We start from the raw sequence: 24,265 nt of genomic DNA on the forward strand, positions 1-24,265 counted from the left end.
ATTGGTATTGTCTGAAGCTGTTTGTGAGATGTTTGAGCTGTTTGATCAATTTAGGAATACAGGTCAGCTTAAAGAACAAATTGAGCTTCCCTTACTGTCTTAGTACCTGGATGTGCCCCACCACTATTTGTATTGATTTTAATCAATGCAAATATACTTTCCCCTCTGTTCCCCTCACTCAGTATCCTACCCTCTCTCTGATACATTGTCCGGTTTGTTTTAGAAAACAGAGAAACTTTTTTCTGTTTGCTTCCCCCAACCCCCGCACTGTTGTTCATGAAGAAATGTAAATGAGCGGTTCAGTGCTGAGTGACTCAGAGCCCTCCCTAATAGAGCTAGGCAAATAACTGATGTTTTTGGTTCACTGACAGTTCTGAAAATACTTCTAATAAAATCAGTTCAACTCAAACTAAAACCAAATTTTTTGATGAATCCAAAAAGTCGTTTAGTTTTGGGTGGAACAAAGCATTTTGTTTCTGTGCATTTTGTTTTTACCCTTTTAAAAATTATGTTTTTTTTTAAATGAAAAGCAAAGGAAATGAAGGAATAGATCTGCAAAACTGGAAGCAGAGGAGCTGGCAGCCCTTTCATACCCAATAGCCTAGTCAATGAGGGTGTTGGAGACTTGCATTTAAGTCCTGCTCCAGAAGGGGGATTTGAAGCTGGGTCTCCCACATCCTAGGTGAGTTTCTCCTCTTGGTTGTTTCCTGAATGGTATTTGTCACCTTGTAAATGTAGCTCAATTTCCCTCCCTCCCCCAACTATTTGGTGAATTTGTGTCAAATTCATGGCTAGTTTTGATTGACTCAAAACAGAATTTTTTTGGGTGACTAAATTATTTGTCCAAAATTTCACCCAGTTCTACTCCCTCTCCTAGCTGCACTTCTAGCAGGTATGAGACCTGGGTACATGCAGCTCAGAGTTCTCTATTACATCCCTGCTGGTCTGCACACTTTGGGCAAGATCTTCAGCTGGAATAAATGAGTGCAGTTCCATTGACACTAGCTGAGGATCGAGCCCTTTAAGTTTGTCCTTTATGTGCACACTTCTGTACCTAAAACAATCAGCACCTCAGTAGTTCCTTCCACTAATGTTAGCTCTAGATATGGGTGTGAACCAAAACATTGCAGCCAAATTTCTGGGAATATAAACTTGAAAGGGGACCAGAATTTAATGGCTGGACCTCTTTATCTGTAATGGTCTGAACCAAAATGGCAGATCCGAACACTCTCTCCAAGATTTGGAGCGTGGGGGTTGAAGTCTAGTCATTAACTGAAATGTTTGCAGCTTGAGCCCATCTTTGTATAATTTATACACTGATTCTTTCACCAGTCATTTATTGTATTATATGAGGTTTCACTTTGAGTTTCCAACAAATGCTGAAACTCAGCTGGAGCAGTTACAATTTGCTGTTTTCAATGGCCATTAGCCAGTATGGACAGGGATGATGTCCATAGCCTCTGTTTGCCAGAAGCTGGGAATGGGTGACAGGGGATGGATCACTTGGTGATTAGCTTTTTCATTCCATCTGGGGCACTTGGCATTGGCCACTGTCAGAAGACAGGATACTGGGCTTGATGGACCTTTCGTCTGACCCCATATGGTTGTTTTTATGTTCTTATGTTGGGTTTGAAAGTATATGAAATGACCAAGTTTTGCACCTAAACATCACAAGCTGACCTATTTGCTGAAACATGGCAAAACTTTCAATGTTTTGCTCTGAGTGTCTGGTTTATAATGACAGGTTTCAGAGTAGCAGCCGTGTTAGTCTGTATTCGTAAAAAGAAAAGGAGTACTTGTGACTCCTTTTCTTTTTGGTTTATAATGACAATTTTGGTTAATTTATTTGGTTTCAGGTTCTTTTCCATCTCCATTAACTAGTCATGGTTTCATATTAATAGCTGTGAAGGACAGAAGGGATAGTTTATATGATTATCTAGTCTGGCCTCTTCATAGTAAAGGAATTATTCTTCTCTTTTGTGCTATTCCTGCACCATCACTGCACTCCACCAGGGACTCTTGTATTATTTTTGCTGGTGGGTATTTTACTTGTCTGTGTTTATAAAAGAAAAAGCAAGCACATGTTGTTTAGAATATTTCTGTTCCTGTCTTCCTTGTAGAGCCTGGAGCATGACAGAAAATTGTTGTTTGTGTGTTGTGTAAACTGTCATTAAATAAGCCTTATAATGTTCTAAACTTGGAAAAGAGTCTATTCTCTTTAGCACTTGCCTCATGAAAGAAAATACCCCCAAATGGACACTAATGACAAAACCTACTCTCCAAAAGAGTTGTCATTCATGGTATTTGCGATTCCCACCCCCCCCCCCCCCCAAAGGAAAGAGTAAGGCTGTGAAATTCTGGTTAGTTTCTATTCTTTGCTCTTCCTTGGTCACTGACTTAAACACAAAACGTTGAATAATAAAAGCTGCTATTTAATTTAAGCTGTGGTCTTATTATCTGGCACAAGCAACTACAGTTTGTCTGCTTCCTGTAGCATTGCTTTTGGTGTAAAGTTAAAACTTTTGTGCCGTTTTCTCTAGAGGTAATATGGGAGATTTTTCTTGAAAGATCCCCAAATGATATAAAAAGCTCCCACCACAGAAGACGACAACTCTCTCCATACTAATTCTTACTGCTTATACAATATTTTACATCTTCAAAGAACTTTCAAAACATTAACTAGTTACTCCTTAAAGCATCCCTGCCACGTGGGTGGTTATACTTAACCCAGTTTCGGTGTGTCCTATTTGAGACAACTAAAGACTGATTTTTTGGACCTGCTCAGTACCTGCCACTCCAGCTGAAGTCACTAGGATGTGTAGGTGCTCAGAAGCTGAAAATCAAGTCATGATGTCTCAAATAGGGTGCATAAAAACTGAAGTACCCCAAAATCAGTGGCCATGCTTGAAATTTTTGCCCAAAAAGACTTGCCCAGCACTAGAGAAGGAGATCTCATCTGGTTTCTGGTGCTAACAGGAACTTCTAAGTTTCGTATTGTATTGTATGCCTGGAGCACTGGATTATGCTGCCCTTGAAGATGGGCAAGCTCTGAAAACAATATGTAGTATAGAACTCCTGTTTGCCTTCCTTTCTTTGCACGTACACCACCAGAGGAATTATTCAGTTTGTTTGCTTTCTGGGCATGTCTCCTTCTACACTGTGTTCTTTTCCAGAACGATTTATTATCTCTGGGTTTTTGCACAGATGGTCAGCCAGGCTGGCAAACACAGATATTTAGCTACTTAATGATTTTATATGTATCTGAACCTAAATAGTGTTTTCATCTTTTTCTTACATAGTGGTGCACGTAAAAGGAGCCTGTATGTTTGCATGGTTTGCACAGATCTCCATACAGGTTTGCACTGCTATGGAACTCCAGTGCAGAGGTACAAAGAGGGAATATTAGTAGTTTATCTTAGAAGTCTTACTGGGCAAGATCCTCAGCTGATATAAACTGCCATAGCTCTATTTACGGAACAAATTGTGCCCAAATAACAGTTCATATCTTTCTGCACTGTCCTCTAAAAATACAATGTCCTTTCTGAGCCAGTCTAAGAGACGCTACCCTCTCCTCATTTAAATCCTTCCCATAGTCCCACTTGTTGTGTGATCTGACAAGATGCTGGCAGACTAAATCATCTCCTTATTTATTTCATTTATATAGTCTTATGAGTGAAGTGTACTTGTGCAGGTGAAAAAGGCTAGAGTTGGGAAGGAAGGGTGTAGGGAATTCAAAAGGGGGTTGCAGCAGGGAGAGGATGAGAAGCTGTATGGTTGGATGTAGCAGAATTCAGATTATATTACTCAAAATGTAACTGACAAACCACCTGCCTTTTGGCACTGTGATCACTTTGCTGGTTTGTCGTGGCACTTCCACCTTCCACCCATTGTCTGTTTGTGTCTATTTAGGCTGCACACTCCTTGTGGCAGGGACTGCTTTCTTCTCTGCTTGGAAACACGTTTTGTGGTAGCACCCAAGACTGATTTTAATAATAATCTTTCATGACGCTAGCACTTATCATATTTCTGCTATCTTCAGAGGAGCCATGCTGGGCTAGATTTGTTTTCTGGGAACAGAATTATGCTGTAACAAATCCTTAAATTGTGATTTGATTCCATGGAGCTAGTCAATATATTATTATATGCTTATGTGAATATTACGTATATAAGTAAAGATGTTAAATCACATTGTCATATCTTCCTTACTGTACAGTCGCACTAATGTTATTACTTATCCCAGGATACCATGCTGAATCCCTAGAAATCTGGATTAAAAATAACTTAAATGCTTTCCGTTGTTACTTACTTTCTGGAATAGGCTCAGAGGAAACAAGCATGACCTGAAACCGATCATAAGGAGATGTGCAAATATTAGTCAGCAATTAACTGCTCAAAAGTATAGGTACATCCGGGCACAGCACAGGTATTCTCTGTGCTGCCAAACATACTTGTGTAAGTTCTGTTGCTCTCCATGGAACATCTGCGAAAGATGGCAGCACAGGAATACACAGCTGGCTTCAGCAGGATGAATTGCACCTCCCTGGAGCAGCAAGAGTGAGTTTGGTTCATAGTAACTTTTGCATGGGAATGGGTTTTCCAGTGAAAAACCATGTGACTATTGCTCATATATTTTCCCCGTGGGTTGGGAATCCTGCATTGGCTCTGACCCTGATAGCACTTGTGGCTTCTGAGGAGCAGAGACGTTGCATTGACCTCTGTGCTGATCTTTGCCGCTAAGCTTTGGCCACATGGGGATTCTGTCAGATACTTGAATAGTTTTTAAATGATTTAGCCCTGGTCTACACTACAAATGTAGGTCAGTATTACTATGTCACTCAGGGGTGTAGCAAATCCACACCCCAGAGCAACGCGGTTATACCCACTGACCTCCCGGTGTAGGCAGTGCTATGTCAGTGGGAGGGCTTCTCTTGATGAGGTGCAGTTCCCATGCCAATGGGAGTAGCTGTCCCAGGGGCATAGGTGGTGTCTTCACTGAAGTCCTGCAGCTGCACTGATGTAGCATTGTAAGTGTGGACAAACCTTTAATCTCCACTGTGATAAGCATTTGTCTCCCCATCAGGCTGGCTCTTACGGATTTGGCTTTGCTAATGGAGCCTTAAGTTCCCATGGCTCTGATTCACACTTCCTTCCTGGTTTGTGTAGTAGTCAGCGGGGTCAGTGGCAGCCAGCCGGGGATGGACACAGTACATCCTACTAGAAACAGCATTTATTTGTTAACTCCTAAAACACTGACCGGTTCAGTTGTTTAAAACCTTTAAGAACAGCCAGGTTCCTGGCATTAGAGCCAGCTATTGAGAGGCCCTGTATCAAAGAATCTCCTTGGAGGTGGGGCAGATTGAAAATCCCACGAGATGAGTAGTGCTGTGTGGTGCAACTCCAATCCAGGGTTTTGACTTGGCCTATGATGAAGACATAGGCCACGTGTAAAATTCGGTTCTGGGTTTGGATTTCATTCGCTCTCCCCCATGATGTACAAGAATGTTCAGATGCAAAGTTTTGGTTCAAGTCCATCTCTCGCTAATTTTCAGAACCCTTCTAAAAAACCCCATAGATTTGGGGCCTAAAATGACTCGAGTGGCCTTGGAAGTGGAGCTGGTCAGAAAACAGAATTTCTTTTCCACGAGAAGTTCTGACGCTTCAGAATCTGGTTTAGTTTAGAATCAAAACAAAAAAGCTGAAATTTCCTGCCAGCTGAAAATTTTGAAGAATGAAGATTCAGGGCCATTGAAATGTTTTGTTTTGATGATGATGTCACATTCATAGAATATATAACATTATATTTTAATATAAGTAAAAACAAAATGAACTGAGAAGTTGAAATGATTTATTTACTCTTTTCTGTTCACAGATTGTCTCAATCCACATGTTCCTACAAAATGTTTTGATTTTGACAAAACTGCATTTTCTGATGGAAAATCATAGTGTTGAAAATTTTTCAACCAGCTCTATCTTTAATTAAATGCTACTCTAGTGGCAGCATATGGAACACAGATCTCTCCATAATATTCCTGTGCAGGTTTTTACAAAAATAGCGGCTGATCTCTATGCAATACTTGTAAACCAGGAATCCTCATCATGCAGTAAGGTCCTTAGGGATAGGTTCTTGACCCTACCACATGTAACACTTTTATCAATGACCTAGAAGAAAACATAAAATCATCACTGATAAAGTTTGCAGATAAGACAAATTGGGGGGAGCGGTAAATAATGAAGAGGACAAATCATTGATAGAGAGCCATCTGGATCGCTTGTTAAACTGGGCACAAACAAACAATATGGGTTTTTAGACAGCTAAATGTATACATCTAGGAAGGAACAAAGAATGTAGGCCATAGATACAGGATGGAGGATTTTATGCTGGGAAGCAGTGACTCTGAAAAAGATTTGGGGGCCATGGTAGATAATGAGCTCCCAGTGCCATGCTGTGGCCAAAAGAGCTAATGAGATTTTTTGAATGCTGTGGCGAAAATGCTAATGAGATTCTTGGATGCATAAACGGGAATCTCAAGTAGGAGGTGTGTGTGGTTTTTTTTTTTTTCCCCCTCTCTGTATTTGGCACTGATGTGATCACTGCTGGAATATAGCATCTAATTCTGAGGTCCACAATTCAAGAAGAATGTTAATAAATTGGAGAGGGTTTTGAGAAGACTCACAAGAATGATTAAAGAACTAGAAAACCTACCTTGTAGTGATAGACTCAAAGAACTCAATCTATTTATTTTAACAAAGAGAAGATTAAGGAGTGACTGGATTACAGTTTATCAAATATTTGTTCCCCATGTAGCTACTTATAATGGGCGTTTTGTTGGTATTTTATCAGAGAGGTTTTTCAATCAAGATTGGATTTTTTTTTTTTCCTAAAAAATATGCTCTAGGAATTATTTTGTGGCAGTACTCTGGCCTGTGTTATACAGGAGGTCAGACTAGATTGTCACAGTGATCTCTTCCGGCCTTGGAATCTGAGTATGTGAATAACGGAGATGTGAATTTTTGGTTTGAAAAAGTATCCAGAATGCAATAAATAGTTTGACAGATTAGTAATATAGGCAAAATTGTTAACGTAAATTATTTGCCAACACTTTTTTTTATTGGGAGAGGAATGGGACACTATCTTACCAAACCCTTTTATAGGGGCCATGCGCTTACTGACATGCACTTACTTATGTGAAATATCTGTCTAATTGATCAGTTCCTCCATTATTGTCTCCTCCTGGAGCCTGACTGCAATACCATAGTTAAAATGTTGACACTTATCCACAGATATTGCAGCATACTTCCTGATACCCATTGTAATGATCTCCGATACCACTGTATGTTAACTGATGAACACTTAATGACTATGGGTCAAATTCCAAAAGTGCCTAAGTCCTATTTTTAAAAGTCACTGAGGAGTTTGAAACTCCTCTCCACTCCCAATGGAATAAAACTGTTTGAAAGTCAGTGGGACTCTGACTCCTAAGTTGCTTAGGCACACTTGAAAATATTACCCTGCCTCTGTGGTAGTCAGGAAGGGTGGAGTAGGACTCCTTCACTGTGAAGGAGATACTCTTACATGATTGTGTGAAGCTAAATATGGGCTTTGCTTGGATCCTTACAGGGTGGGGAATAAGAAAGAGCCTCTCTGGTTAGAAAGTCTGGGATGCTCAGGGAACCTACATGGAGTAACAGCCCTAGAGGCCATTTGGGGTTGACATGAACAAAAGAAAGAAACAATATACAATTTTTATGTTAGGTGTAAATCCGTGATCCATTTGAAATCACAGGAGAACGAAGCACAGTAGAGTCTAACTCTTAGTACACTTTGTTCATGCTGTCTGAGGTAGCTCTCCATTGATAACTGTGACCTGTTCCCAGCACCTTTTTAAAAATTAGAAATAATGCAAACATTTTCTGGGCAGCATCATTTTCAGATCCCCCTTCAAACATGCTTAATATTCAGCTCCTTCTGTGAACTGAGCCGGTGTAAATTCACATCAATAAAACATGCAAAAACCTGTTTTAGATTTTTAAGCTCTGGCACTTAGCCAAATATATTTACCGGAAACCTCAATAAATACTGAAAAGTCACTTACTGTATTACTAAGCAATAGATAGCAACGCTGTGAATGAGTTCCAGGAATTGTACTTCTCAGTACTATCTTATGAAGCTGTTTCAGTTCTGCAGCTGGTTAAATTCCCCGTACTAGTTAGACTTTTGGAAAGAAAACTATTTACTACAGTAGCTCTGAACGAAAGCAAAGGAAATAGAATTGAAAAGCTACAGCTTTTTGAGCTGGACATTTTGCATCCAAAAGCTGCATTTGTAACTTATTTCTCCTACCTGGAGGTTTTCAGCTTAGCTTTGAAAATATTCTTGGGTAACTGGTGATTTTGCACCTTTTTCATATCTTTCAAAATTAAAGTTACAAACCAGTGCGTTTTTTTCCAGAGCTGCTAACCCAGGTACTAAATGGAGGGCATGCTCATGGGCTGCACTTTCTCCTTCCATGTTGTCCTGTAGGAGGTTAGCCCGGCACTGAGCAACTAATAATACTTTTAGATTTTAGTTGACGCTACAGAAAAGCAAAATACTTTACAGAGTGAGTGAATTAAGCCTCCGCTCATTCCTGGGTAGCGGGTATTCTCTCTCTTTACAGGCTGGGGAAAGTGTCACACAGCAAAGCCTCTGGCACAGCCAGGAAGCGAACTCTTAACTCAACCCCAAGCTGTCACCATAGACAATGCTTCCTCTCAAGTTACAGCAAAGGTACATTTCATATCAAAAGCTGGAAAGAGAAGTGCTGAATCCTCCTAAAAGAGCCAGAGTCCAGAAGTGTAAACTGGGCGGTGGGTGGAGGGGGGTGTCTGAGGGGTTGTGAATGAGACAGAGGAGAGCCTAGTGGCAGAACTTGCTCATCAATTAAATAAGCTCCTGCATTTCTTTTACCACTCCTTCCTTGTTATGAACTCATCTGAGCTGAGCTTCTGCAACATCTCCTTGTGCTTTATGAGAGGCACTGATCCATTGCTTATATCGGGGGACTAAAAGTCAGAACTTCTAAGTGTTCTTCAGAGACTATGTAGTCTTAGGCCAATCATTTAAGTTTTGTGTCCCTGTTTACCCAACTGTAAAATGGATGTAATAATATGTATTTGCCTCAAGTGCCTTCTTCCTCATTATTAATCATATTGAGCTGTTAGGTGTGTGTGATATTTTACAATCAATCAAATATACTGGGTGAGCAATGGTACAGACTTGCAGCAGGAGACTGGCAAATCTCAGGATTTGGCCTAGAACCTGTAAGCCCCATTGAGTTCAGTGGGAGATGCAGGTGCTCTGGACCTCAGGATTTGACTCAAGGGAAAGAAGTGTGACAAATATGAATTTGGATTGGAATACATTTTAAGTCAATGATGTTTGTAAAGCGAAAGGTACCATAGAAATACAAAGGGCACAGGTTCAAGTATCATTGCTGAAAACTGATTTTAGATACTGATAACTCTGCACAGGTAGGTGCTACCTCAATAAGTAGCTGAAATGTTTCCATTTATGATAGGCTACTATAACAGGAGATTAGCCCTCAGTTTTCCTTCAGAGTTGTCTTTTGACTTAAGCAGAACATTGCTTTTTTGTGGCTACTTAGAGTTACAGGGCCAAATTTTGTGCTACCTTGTATCCTGTGTAACCCCACTGAGGTTGAAGAGATGGTGTGGGTGTTAATCAGTACAGAATTTGATTGATGAACCCACCCATTAAGGAGGAGAGCTCCATAACAGCATTTCTATTTTCACTGACAAGCACAGCTATCGCTGTGTAATGTGGTGCCTAAGTGAGATTTGTGGTGCTCTTCAGATCTATAAACCTCAATATTACCAAATGCTTTCTAGAACTTTTTTTTAAAAAAAGTGTACTGTAGATAAAACTTAGTTTTGGACATTCATATTCCTCCTTTCCTTGAATCTGAACCAGTCTGCCGTGGCCTCTTGTAATTCCTAGTAAACCCAAACTCACCATGTAGGCTCAATTGACTGACTCTTGTAAGGCACCCCTACTCTTTAATTGGTGGGATTTGTTTAGGTGGTGAAATTTTTTGCTTGCGTCGCTCCCTCTATGATGGCAGGGCAGTGTGAGGCCAGCGTGAGGTGGTTGGATCTGGAGACCGAGAATGGATGAGAGACACCTGCCTGTTTTGTATAGCAAATGATAATGCAAACCACAGGAAAAACACATAGAGAAGAACAAGGAAAAAACTGAGTTTAGAGAATATTAACTATTTAGAGCCAGAGAAGAGTTAGTTTAGAAAGAGGAATTTCCTTGGTGCTCTACCCTGGGAGAATGCAATGGTACACTTCCCCATCTCAGTATGCATTTGACCTCCATCACCATAGCACCCAAATACCTCACAAACATTAATGAAGTTCACTGGGCAGCTCCTTGGAGGTAAAGCAGTGCTGTCATCCCCATTTTAACAGCTGGGGTACAGAGAGACTAAATGACTTGACCAAGGCCACACAGAGAAGCCTGTGGTATAGCTAGGAAATGAACCTGGATTTCCCAAGCATCAGTCTGGTACTCTAACCACATGATGATAGACCATCTTGCCTGCCGGCATATAGGGGCTACAGGACACTGGTTCTCTCCTGAACCAATGGCCTCATGAAATGCTTGGGACACTGCTACCGCTGCAAGCGTCCTCTTTTGAAGGAGATGTCAAACTGTGGGCCTAACCACATATGCTCATTAAAGACCTCATGTAACTCAAGTTTGAGTGTGTTAACCCTGGTATCCAGGCACAGATGCTAACTGGAATAACTAATCTAATTATCTGGACCTTTAAAGAGTAGTTTATTCTTCAGCCTTAAAAATCTGTTGTCATGTTGCTTGGGTCAAATGGCTACATCTCAATGGCGATATAATGATGGCATTTATAGTGATCTTATTACTAATAATACTTTTTTATTTTCTTCATGTGAAGTGGTATTTACGTAGGAAGATATATTTGTGGAAAAAAATAACACTTTTTAGTCCTTATGGTCTCTCTACCTCAGTCACCATTTTGCGCTGTTTTGATTTTGGTTTTTTCCCTCCATAAATATTGGATTATTAGTGTATTACTTTAACTTAAAAATTTGTTCTCTTTCTTGCCCCTCGCCCCCCAATGCTTATAAATTTGTCTCCAAACTTGGCTCCAGTCTGAAACTTGTCATTGAAGCATTCAGCTATTGGGCAACTTTTTAAAATAAACACAATTTCAGCTGCTTTATATTACATAAGACGAGTGCAAAAAGCTAGCTAGACATTTTCCGAGATACTTCGTAATACCCTGATGTGTAACCCTTCAGAGTAAGGGTTTTAGATGTGAGTGGGTCACTTCGATTTTAATGGAAGGCTTGTGACATTGCTGTTACCTGATGCTCCTTTGCATTACAAGTCAGATATTCCGAATAGAGGACTAATGAGTAAAAACCTATGTGCACCCTCTCCCATCTAACCTCATCACTCTGCTATTTTTGCACATGCAAATTGGGTAACTGATCTCTTAACAATCTGTAAATTAAATATATTTAGTATCAAATGCAAGATTTTTGCAGTATACCTATTGTATCTGGACTTGTGCACAGGATAGAAGTAACAATTTGCAAAAGATTTTGAGATATTGAAATTTGGCTTCATCCCAATCGGAGGGTAAAAAAATGAAAATTTCAAAATTTTCCATGAAGGAAAATTGAGTAGTTTTTTTGTTTCTTTTTCAGGACATTTGAAATGTTTAATTTTTGTCAACTTTGCCTTTTTTATTTTGTGTTCTATTATGTAATGTAATATTGTATATTATAATAAAAATAAAAAGAATTTTGAAACAGTCATTTCAAAATGAAAATTCAAAACATTTCATTCCAAAGTGTCAAATTTCTTTTGTTTTATTCCAAAATGAAATTCTGGAGAAATCAACCTGATTTTGCAAAACTATTAAATTTTTGATGGAACCTCATATTCTGAAGAAATATGATTTTTTTGGTCAAGTTTCTCCAGCCAACACTAGCTGTACCCTCTTGTTTTGAATGTTTGACAATTTTATCTGTGGCTGTGAGTGGTGTCACTTGCCTTGTAAAATGGGAGGGGGGGGGAATATTCCCATCTGAAAGAGTAAGAAACACAGCTGGGAGATAAAACAATTTCTGAAAATCAAGAGAATGCCTTGTTCCTTGTATCCGCTCTCACACAGGCCCCTTGTACATCTTTAAAGCAGCAGAGTCTGATGGTCTGAGGATAGAGCAGCAGCATGAGAATTCTAATCCTAACTCTGAACTGCCTTGCCCTGTGAATTAGGGCAGCTCGTTTAACCTTCTTGTGCTTCAGAGTCTCAATATGTAAAATGGGGATACTACTAATTTCTTTTTCAGAAAAATATTAGTACTCTAGTAGCATTTAGAGTCCCCAATCAGATTGCGTCCCATTGTGCTAGTCACTGAAAAAAGGTAGTTAGTCTTTATCTCACTAGGGTGTTGTGAGGATAAATATTTGTACAATGTTTAAAAGATGCAGATGCAGGCTCAGAGCAGGGAGGGGTACAGCAAACTGAATGCTCAGAAATGGAGAGGAGCTGAGCAGACAGGTGTGGAGTAGATTCGCTATGAATGTAGAGAAACAGAACAAGCTGCTGCTTTCTAATGGGAACACAGAAACAGAGCTGGAGGAAGGCAATCCAATGGAGAGGCTGCTGGGTGGCTGGGAATGAGGTGGGGGGGAGCACTGCAGCATGAGGCTGACAGAAGTCGAACTATGTTTTAGACCAGGGACTGTCCAGTGGCCCTATTGTTAGTGCTTTGTAGAACGGGTGGGAAAACTCTGATATTTCATCCTATGGAAAACTCTGATAGTTCAGTATATGTTTTTGTCCAGAAATGAGAAATCAAAATAGTGAACACTTTCTGGGAAGAAAAGTTCAGAAAAATTTCAAATGGGAAATGCTGAAATTTAAAATTTTTGAACATTTTTGGTGGAAACAAAAGTTTTCAGATTTGATCAGAAAAAATGTTTCAATATATTTGAAATGTCTATTTGAAATTAAAAGTTTTTTATTTAGAAATGTCCTGTCCAAAAATTGGACTGCATTGCCAGCGTTTACCTTTTTCCCCCCCAACACACTTCAATTCTGATGAAACCCCATGTTTCAGTGGGAAAAGTTTTTGAGGTCAACAAGTTTTGACCTGTTCTGTGCTATTATATCCGAGACCAGTGTTTAGTTTCTGGGTCTGGTCCAGTAATGGCAGCTCCGCAGATTATCACAAAAGTCATATGGCTGATGTAGGAGAAGGGCTGATGGGCTCTGAAGGGTGTTCCATCTAATCGTCCCTTCAGATCCTGGGGTGATGGAAATAAAACCTAAAACTGGGTAAGACTCCTCCAGCAATAGGTATTTATTATAATTAACTAATAAACGAATGCAGTGTCCTGTCCCTTTGACGAGCTAATCCAAACAAACATAGCCCTCCAAATACAGGACCTTAAAATATGGTCTTTACACGTAGGAGGGGGAAAAAAGAGTTAGGCTTACTTCAGCCTGTCTCGCTGTGCTGTCCCTCCCTTTCAGAGCTCCCAACTCAGTAACATCTTACTCTGGTAAATTGGTACAGACCAGGGAGAGAGAGCACACCCAATCCATCAGAAAGAGCACAGAGTGGGAACTCAAATACTCCATGGAAACCTTTGTCTAGCCAAGGAGAAATATAGGCAGAAGGGGACTGATGAAGAAAGATCATTTCAACTTTAACTGGAGTTCTCAGTAGTCTTTGATAGTCAAAGTTCATTATTCAGGACACAAATTCAGATTTCATTCCTGCCAAGTATGGTCTGCAAACATTCCAAATATCCTGTTCTAAGGCCAAAAAGGTGAAGGGACTTCGGATAGAGAGGAACAGCCCTGTACACTCAGAATGCTTCAAATTCAGGCATTCACAAGACAGTGCCTGAAAGACCAAATCTTTGCAGAAAGGGATCTAGCTTCTGCTAATGCCAGGGACCAAATGACTCTTTGAGAAAACTCAAGTCCTCAATCTACACACTTATAAAATAATAAAATAGGGATGAAATTATTGGTACTGACTATTTTGCTGTAATGTGCATTCCTGCACTTGAGAACTGCATAGTTGAGTAAGCCCTTTTCCACTGCTAGTAAAGTACCTGATGGCTGTTTAAGAGAAGAGAGGTCTCATACTTAACATACAAGGGAGAAATTCACCCCTGTACAGGAGCCCAGCAAATCCCATGTGAGCCCTATTCGGAGGATTTAAGTGGTGCATAGGCCTTGTGCTGGGCCTCTGAACAGGGGGGATCTTCAGCCCCAATGATTTCTCTGGTATATATTGCCAATTCTTTAAACTCCAGAAATCCTGCTGAAGGATAGAGCTAGTACAAGGGATGTGACAGATGATAGGCCTGATTCTGATTTCACTTTCAGTGGTGCAAATGCAGTATAATTCCATTGTTTTATTATTTTTCTTCAGTGGAGTTACTCCAGGTATGTATTGGTGTGAGATCAGAGTCAGGCCTGAGAGATACTATATATGAAGTATTATTATTACTATTATTGAGCATTTTGAAAGAAATGTTGAAAACTGAGTTGTACACCACTACTATACATATATATAATATCCCTATTCAGGCTTTCATAGTTTTGTGGGTAATTGTATATCACTTTGATACCTTCTGCAGTATCACAGCAAGATAGATTTGCCATGAGTTGTCTTTTGCTCTTTTCCTATTGTTCTTGTGTAGAAGCCATGTAGGTTCCAAATACCAATGTTTTACTAACTATATGTTAACACACAAGGCCTAGTTATATACATACTGCTGCCCTTGCTGGTTTCTGACAGCTTCTAAAATATAGAACAGGGTTAATGCCACTAGCAGGTTACATTTATTTAAAGAATACTACCCATATCCTATTTGCTACTTCATGATTTTGGTAAAAAAAAACAGCCTAGTTTTTGTTCTCAGTTACACTGGTAAAAATCTGTACAAATGCCACTGACTTATTTGCGTTATTTCAGACTGACAACAGTGTGACCTGAGGTCAGGATTTAGTCTAATTTGCCTTTCATTTTGTTTATGCTTGTGAGACTTTCTCTTATTCAGAGCACACTGATGAGGTGAATATTTGCTTTTCATTAGAGCTGATTTAAAAAAAAATATCAACGGTCCATCTCATGGGAAATTCCAATGTTTTGCCATTTTCATCCTGAATCTGGATGTAAAGTCCAATCTCAATACTTTCAGAATTAAAAGTTTGAGAAATGTCGAAACATTTCAACATTCTCATACTGAAAGACTTTATTATTATTTGTGAAATTGAATAGAAACATTTAATTTTGAGTCAGTTTGCCATTAAACTGCATCCACTGAGCTGCCATGGTGACTCATGGGAGTTGTAGTTTGGGTGTCTTCTGCCCCCATGTTCCCTGCCCAGACTACATCTCATGATGCTGTATGTCGTGGGACTCCCGTGAAGCTCTGTGGCAGCTCAGAAGGATGTAGATTAATGTTGAACTGACAAGAACTGAAACATTTTGGTTTGGTTTGACGTTTCAGTTCAGGTTGAATTTGTCCAAAATGTGTTTTTGTTTTGGGTTGAATCCAACTGAAACAAAATATTTAATTTCTATTTTCTCAGTAAAAAAAAAAACTTAGATAAAATCAACATTTTCCACATGGAATTTTACAGAAATGAAATTTTAATTGAAAAAACATTTTAATGGGAAATTCCTGACCAGCTCTAATTTTCCTCTGCAGGGCACTTTTAAAATGACTTAATTTTTTTTCTTTCGTTTATCTTAAAGCTGACTTTCACAGAGATTTTTAGATCTCTGAGCTTAGAGGTTCATTGAGCACACTATTAAATTAATACCTTTTTTTTTTTTTTTTTTTTAGGGTCTGTGATGTCCATTCCTCCCATGCTTCACTACTTCTGGCTCAGTTCATGCTAGGACATTACAGTGGAATGTTTGATGTAGCCATGGAACGTCGCTATAGTATGGACCCAATTTATTATTACAATATGAAATGGTTTTCTAAAGATTTAAAAAAAAAATCAGACTTTAAATGAGTGGGTATAAATTACAATTCAAATAGTTAAAGGTACATATCTCAGTATACCTGAAGGGATGATATAGATATAAGATACCTCAGGAATAGAAGTCTATCTCTGTATAAAGGAAAACTGCAGGTCGTGCAGAGGCCTCCCTTTCAAAAGGAAAGCAAATATCTTCCAGGAAAAAAGGCTGTGCAGACTCTGAAATACTACGAAATACACCCACTCTCTGTAGGCCCACAGGCTGCATGGCCAGGGTGGAGCTAAAATTTGTTTGTCTGGTAAGATAAACAAAAGATCTGGAAACACTTTGGTTCACCACACAGACTAAAAGATTGTGGAGTCAGGACCAGTTCTGAAGTGGAAAATACTTGCCTGCTCAAAACCCCTAATTTCTTGAATTGCTAATATTAAGGCATCTCATAGCTTTCGTTTAAATCCTCTGGGGAGGGGAGTGTCTTTTTTTTTTTTTTTTTTGGTACTGCTGTCGTTCCATTGATGCAAACCTCCAGTATAGCTGGGCTGTCTGAGTGTAAGACCAGTGTGATTTTTTCCCCTCTGATAAGTTACTGGGGGTAAATCACAAAGCTACATTGATTATAGTTGGACTGGTACAAAATTCCCTAGTTTAGACAAGTCCTTAGAATGCACTGGTGTAGCTGCGCCATTGTAGAATGTCCGATGAGGACATGCTAGGTCGACAGGAGAGCGCCCTCCTGTCAGCATAATTACTCCACCTCAACTAGAGGCAGAAGCTGTGTTGGCGGGAGAGTGTCTCCCGCTGACATAGCGTGGTGTGGACACCGGTTGAAGTCAATGTAACTTTTTCACACCGCTGAGCCATGTAACTTACGTCGACTTAAGTGGTAATGTAGATAAGCCCATAAACTAAAAAGGGAGGTTAGTGGGTTGTAATAAGCCATAAATCCAGTGTCTTTATTAAGACCATGATTTTTAGTGTCCAGCAAAGTTATGAATTTAAGCTCACAGGCTCGTCTTTTGAAGGTGTTTGTGCAGGTTTCCTATGAGGACAAGGACTGAGAAGTCAGACACAGAGTAAACACTTCATGAAAAGTGCTTCACTTACAGGTGATGTGGTGGTTTGGTCTTTTAACATTTTTCTGTCTGCGTTCTTTTGAGAGTGTAGTGATTGTCTGGTCTCACTCAGATAATAATGAGAGCACAATTCAGCCGAGGAAACTGACCTGCCAATGAAGAATGACTTTTACATTATCTTAAATACAAGTCTGAGGGCATCAAGCATTGAAGAAGAATACTTTAAATGTATAAGAGTAATTTAGATAACTTATGACAAGAAGAATGCTTCTGATCCAAATGACTCAGAAGGCTGGAATCCGCTTCAATAAAACTCTGCCTGGCTATGATCTCGATCTACATGTATAAGTAGCAGCAATGCAAGTACTCTGTCTTAAACAACAAAGCAGTACAATAGCTAGAACCACGTAACTGAGAAGGGATGAAGAGAAGGGAGTTACAAGTTACCTTGTAAGAGAAGGTAAGGTAAGAGAACTCCCTTCTCTTCATGTGCTGGTATAATAATGCCTGCATCTGTAATTTTCGCTCCATGCATCTGAGGAAGTGGGTTTTTTACCCACGAAAGCTTGTGCCCAAATAAATTTTAGTCTTTAAGGTGCCACCAGACTTCTCGTTGTTTTTGTGGATACAGACTAACAGGGCCACCCCGCTGATACTTGAGATCCATAATAGTCGCTTCTAAGCTTGCCTCTTAAGTTTCCACGCTTCAGGTTCATACCACTCTGTAGTATAGCTGTATCTTCATAAATAGTCCCAGTGACTTAAGTGGAACCATTTAAGTGAAGTCTATTAATGGTTTGCAGGACTAGGCCAGAATTCACAGCTTGTTAGAGGAGGAATGTTGTTAGATTATGGTATTTTAGACTATTTGTTTTCTATCAAGAAAGGTAAGTTTTCCTGCAATGTTCAATGAAACAGACAGAAAGGAACCCTTTGTTGCTATAATCATTTGATTCATTTACCAGGGGCTTTTTGTTTCTTTAGTTGTTGGCATGTTTTATAAAACTTAGATACAGAGTTATCACCAAAGGAGTGTCCATTTCGTGTTAACTAGGTTTCCATGGGATTTTTGAATTGATGTAATGGGGAATGTTTTTAATAGGAGTATTTGATAAACAGCTTTCCTAAGATGCAGCACCAAGAAAGTTATAGACCCAAATAAAGTATTCGTACATTCAATTTGGATTTTAATATTCATGGATGAAAATCTTATCCGGCTTAAAAAGACAGCTGAAAATCAGTTGAATAAGTGGCTGGATATCTTCAAACGTTAAAACGGGCAGCTTCTGTCCTTTTTACAATGAATATAATTAGCTATAACCTACAGGAATTCAAATAAATATCTTGGATGAAATCCTGACTGTTGAAGTCAGTGGGAGTTTTGCCATAGTCTTCAGTGGAGCCATGATATCATCCCTCTCCTTTAACTCTCTGAGCTAGGAATTCAGATTACTGTTTGCATCTTTATTGTGTCTCATAGGAATTTCAGTGTGGGGGGTATAGTGAGCCAGCAGTTTTGTAAATAAACATTGTTTTTTTTTCTGTTCAATTTTTGGGAGTGCAAGACCTTTTTATTTTAGTTAAAGAGAATGTTTAAAGAATGTCTGCAGCTATTCCTAAGGCCAATGTATCATCATACTAATTTAAAAAAAAACCCCTTTGCGACTTTTCATTGTAAATACCATGGATCTCAAGTTTTTTCCAAAGGCTTTGCAGTCTTTGCTGAGGAAGACATAAGGAGACAATTTGGTGATGAAAGCAGGGAATTGGACCTAGGACTCCTGTATTCCCTGTCGCTGATTTACTTTGTCACTGGGCAAATCTTCAGCTGGTGTAAATTGTCATTAACATCAATGGAGCTTTGGTAATTTACATCAGCTGAGGATCTGTCCCCCTTTGCCTTGGTTTAGCCTCTTGGAAAAATAAATAGAATTATGCCTTCCTCACAAGGGTGTTTGATGCTTAAATAGTGAATGGATGTAAATTGTCTATGGATCCTTGCATGGAAGAAACAAAAAAAAGTGCTTATTGGTGTTCTTAAAAATCAGAAACGTTTATAGGATTAGAACTATTAGGAAGGTGAGCTGTAATAACTCTGGGGACTCTCATATATTCATGAAGAAACTTTGCTACCCAGATCATAGGGCAGATTCCAAACAAAATTAAGTCCTGTTAATGATTGGCTTTTTTTAAACAGGGTGGGTATATTTGGACATGGTTTATATAATGTTTAATTGTCAGTATTCTGTTTGTTTAATATATCAGTCGTATTCTGGGATAAAATGCATGACGTGAAAGAGAAGGTTTCTACTAGACACAATCCCATTGTTTATGTATCAAAAGGTAAATATTTGATGCCATATATAGCTCACCACTGGCTGTGAACTAATCTCAGATTGTGTGCCATACTGATCATAAATTGGATTTTTACCGTAAGTCATTGTGGCTTTGAAATAATACTTTAAAAATGAAACATGATTTGCATTTGAAATGCTTTCGTTCTACATAAGATTTTTAGAGTGAACTCTTGTGTCAGAATGATTGTACAAACAATACAAACTAAGCTGCTAGGGACACTGCTGTATGTGCTTTGCTAACAAAGCACCCTAAAATGATGCCAAAGAGCTATCAAGGTAGAACTCTTTGGATCCACTGTACTACTTCTAATGTGCTTTATCTTACACATTACAGCAAATTGAAGGCAGAAGCAGCAGCACTGTGACTGGCCCAAGATAAGGAAGGCTGGGGAGGTAAAGCACCAGATGGAGAACATATGACATAACCAGCTAGAGTGAAGGAAGGTTGGGCGGTGGTGTGTTAGGAGTGGTGAGGAAGGAGAAGACCAAGCAGAAAACTGAGTTGAAACAGAGCTTGAAGTTCCTCATTCTCACTAACTAAGCTTGTGGTACTGTAGATAGCAGTGGTACCGAATTTGTGTGGGACAGAACTAAATCACCAGGCACCACCTGGCAATGTTTAAAATTTAGCAAAATGTTCAAAGCTAGCATAGCTTTAGAGATCTACAATGAAGTTGCACAGGGTGGTTTTGTTGAAAGAACTACCGCAATCTAGGTCTGACGAGGCCCGATTAACAAGGACTCTGCTTGTTTTTCAGAAAGCCTAACTTGTTCAGCAGGTTCTTGATGTTCAGTACACAGTGCCATCCACTGGAAATAATTAGATGATATCAACACCAGAGAATAACCTCTATCATTATGGGGATAAAGGGAGTGCACTTCAGAGTTTCCAGTTTCTAAAACAAAGCCATTAGAACAAAACCATCAAACCCAAACTTAATTTGATGGATGTTAAAATTATTACAAAAAGATGCACTAGCTTTAGCTCTTTTTTGAGATAGGAGTCCCAGATCTGAACACAGTATGCCCAATGAGGAAGGCATTCTAATATCTTCAGTTTTATTGTCTCTCCTTTTCTTTGTACAAGCTCACATTTTGTTTGCTTTCTTGGCTGCTGCTGCCTATTGAGCAGAGGTTTTCACTGAGCTGTCCACAATGATGTCCAGTCGTGTCACTTGTGGAACAATCTCTTTCCTTAGTTGCTATACTTAAGCTAGAACCCAGCAATGTGTATGGGTAGTTCAAATGGTTCCTTCCCATATGCATTACCATGCACTTGTTAACCATGAATTTCATCTGCGGTTGTGCTCCCCATTCATGTAGCTTTGGCTCCCTGCCTCATGGTGAGTAGTGTGTCTAGTAAGGTACTATTCAAAGTGACCCAGGGTGTCACAATTGAGGTCTTCGGTTAGGTCTCTGTGAAGTTCTCCGCAGTTTGTTAGTCATGATAAACCTCAATAATTTTGGTATTGAATGCAAATTTTGTGACTTCAGTGTTCACTCCCTCTTCCGGATCATTAATAAACCTACAGTTTTAGGCCAGAATTAAAACAATATTTCTTTAAAATCTGAAGTGAATTAGGGGTTGTCTTTTAACATACCAAAACAAAAGATGTTCACTGCTGTCCAAAGAGTCTAACTCGCCCTACCACCACTCCATAGTTAAAAATGGAGGAGAGAACCTAATTTAATGGGCACATTTGGTTGAGATCTAGTGCCTGGGACCAAAGTAGATGAACCTCCACTTAAAAAAAATTAACATTTGGATGATCACTTCAGAATGGCATGTCATCCCTGATGGGCTTATAACAGGGTACCAAGTGACTACTAGAGACCTAAGCATTCATTTTAAAAAAAGTAAATTTCTACCTCTTTTTTTCTTGTGGGTCTACATGTTACATATGAGCTGAATCTAGGGGCTTCTCAGTGGAGAGAGGACGTTCCTCTCACAGAAGGAACCTCACAGAAGTGAGGTTAATCAGCCCAAGCCTTTTGTAAAATGAGACTTACAAAAAGAGGTGTGTTCTCCTTTTAGAAAATTTCAAACTCCTCACATCCAGTAAAATGCCCAGAAGGCCTTAAACACCTTGCAGGATTGAGGGACTTGGGATGGCAGTTACATGGTCTGTAGTGAATTGTTACTGAAGTCGCTTGGGATCATGAATTGGGCATGGCACTCTAGCTAGCAAGTTGGGTTTATGCATGTGGTGTGTGGCTCCTGAAACTGTGAGGGTCTAAGAAGTTGTAAAGGCTGCATTGGGTCATTGACATTGGTCTCGGGTATAAATATACTTGAAGCTTTGATGTACTTTGTAGCCTTGAATTTCTTCTCAGAGATGCTATGCTTATCTGTGCATGCCATGGAAGCTGCATCTTTCTCCAACTGGCAAGAGCTCAGTAATGCCATTTTGTGGTATAATCTCTTTCCACAAATGATGTTGACAAGAACAAAGTAGCTACACGTTTAGGGGTAAGGAAGTCCAAAAAGGGTAGCAAAGGTCCTTATTCTCAAGGCAGCATGAACAAGTGGATTAGGCACTGGCCTGGGATTTAAAAGACCTGGGTTCTATTCGCAGCTCTGCCACTGATCTGCTGCATGACCTTGGGCAAGTTATTTCACCTTTTGGTGCCAGCTTTCCTTCCCATCCTTTGTCTGCCTAGTCTATTTAGGTTGTAAGGTCATTCGGACATAGGCTGTCTTGTGTTTTGTATAAGGCCCAGCACAATAGGGCCATGATTTCAGTTGGTGCCTCTAGATGTTACTGTAATATGAAAAAAATAAAAATAAACCCAAATAATTAATCTATCACTGATACATACTCAAAAAGCAAAAAGATCTCTTTGGGTACCCAGCCATATCTAAACCCAAATCACACTTTTCTTTTGAAGTGTGGCAATGAAAACCAAGTAGTTACATTGTTAAAGAAGAAAGTGACCTTTAATCTTAAGTGTAAGGAAGCCTGCTGCTGTGTGCAAGCCCTCTCGCACTCTGAAAACATTGTTATGAAACTGTTCTACTGAGGCCTGTGGTCTTGCATGCATGCCACACTTCAGTGCTTACAAAATTCTTCTAGTCTCTTGAGGATGGCTTCTGATAAGGCCTTGCATTCCCATTGTATTCTTTATAATTTCTCTTGCCCTCCCATGAACTATGACATAGGATTTTTTAAAAAAAATTGCCTGAGGGGTGTGGTGTATATCTTTCTCTCTCTCTCTCTCTCTCTATATATATATATGAATGAATAAGGAAAGAGTAAAAGGCACAGATGTGTTGACAACATTCACTGAGGGAATGGCCTCATCTCTCTGAGGTTCCTTTGTGCCAGTCTTCATCTGCTGTTTAGAATGGTAGTTGAAGATAAATTCTAGACTCAGTCCTCTTCCAACAGTAAACAATGGCAAAATTTCCATGGACTTAAATGAAAATGGGATCAGACCTTAAATCTGCATGCAGATTATCTCCAGGTTCCATAAAAAATAACACTACGTAAGTCTATGCTGAAAACTTATTAATTTGGTTTTACACTAGACTACTCAGGACTCTAGTAAGCAGAATAGTACAGTGAAATTTTCCTGTCTATCGGTGAGCTTCTATGGCACCCATAACCATAGCATGACTGACTCCTATAAAGTATCTATTTAACTATAAAGTATTTATCCTCACAACATCCCCGTGAGGTAGCACTGTGAAGCAGGAAAGTATTATCCCAATTTTACAGATGGGGAAAGGAGTCAGAGATTAAGGATCTGATCCTAAATTGAGCTACACCTTTTTACACCAGCCAGGAATTTCCCCCTCTGCAATGAAGTAATTTTTAACTCTCAGACATTAATTACTGATAACTCTAGGAAGGGTAAATAGGTCTAGGGAGAGTGCAACAGAGGGAATTTGGGGGTCAGGATGGCTTTCTCTCTGCTTTTCTCCTTACTTGATTGGGAGGATGGGAAGTACTATTGACTGGGCTAGGCTGGACAGAGCTTTGAGTGCTGATCAGCACTGCTGGCTCAGGGCTGCTGCTGCTAGCAACAATCGGGATGTGTGAAGTGAGTATTTGGTTGACTTCAGAAAGCTGAATACAACAGTAGCCAGTGAGGTGTATATTCAATTGGCCCATCTTTCAAACCATACTTCCTGTTGTCCTACATGGAGAGTTAGCTCGACTTGTTTTTGTATTAGCAGAAGGGAACGTTCCCCTCCCAAACTCAGAGGTTTAGATTTGCCCTCCAGTGTTTCTAAGCAGGGAAAGTTGATGGGTAGAAAATGGCACCCATTTAAACCCAGTAATCCTGGTCTAACTGCAAAAGAGAACTTCTATCTTAAAATCTTTTCAGCTGAACTCCTCTCTCAAGTGGGACATGGAAAATAGGCTGTGTGTGCGGGAGCTGGTGTTACTGTACTATACTGATACTGAAACATTTAGCTGTAAGAGGGTGTTTGGGTTTTTTTTTTTTAATATTAGACACTTTCCCTTGGCTCACTGACTTTCTAAAATGTTACAGCGATCAGACTGCCAGCAAAACATAGAAAACAATACTGCTGACATCAGTATATAACATGCAAGGAGACTGTTTGAGGACCTGTTTCAAAGAATAACAAGCATGTCTTAGATTCTTATATGCTGACATAATATCTGGAAGGCTGCTGCCCTCTGGTGAGTCAGCAGACAAAAGGCAATCATACGAGTCCTATTATCCAATCAGTTGGTTACAGGAACACACGTTGCTAACAAAAACAAATCCAGCCCCTTTATAGTTTATTTTCTT

General features: G+C 39.5%; 1 long non-coding RNA gene across 2 annotated transcripts in view; it reads left to right on the top strand.

Moving 5' to 3' along the window:
* Positions 1–24,265, top strand: part of LOC125636633 (uncharacterized) — a 125,773-nt gene that overhangs the window by 25,560 nt on the left and 75,948 nt on the right. For both annotated transcript variants that reach the window (XR_012668639.1, XR_012668640.1), the window contains exon 2: positions 15,929–16,029. This is a non-coding gene — a long non-coding RNA (uncharacterized LOC125636633). The remainder of the gene's footprint in view (positions 1–15,928; positions 16,030–24,265) is intronic.

This window comes from Caretta caretta, chromosome 5 (genome assembly GCF_965140235.1).
Source record: "Caretta caretta isolate rCarCar2 chromosome 5, rCarCar1.hap1, whole genome shotgun sequence".
In the NCBI taxonomy this organism is placed as follows: Eukaryota; Metazoa; Chordata; order Testudines; family Cheloniidae; genus Caretta; species Caretta caretta.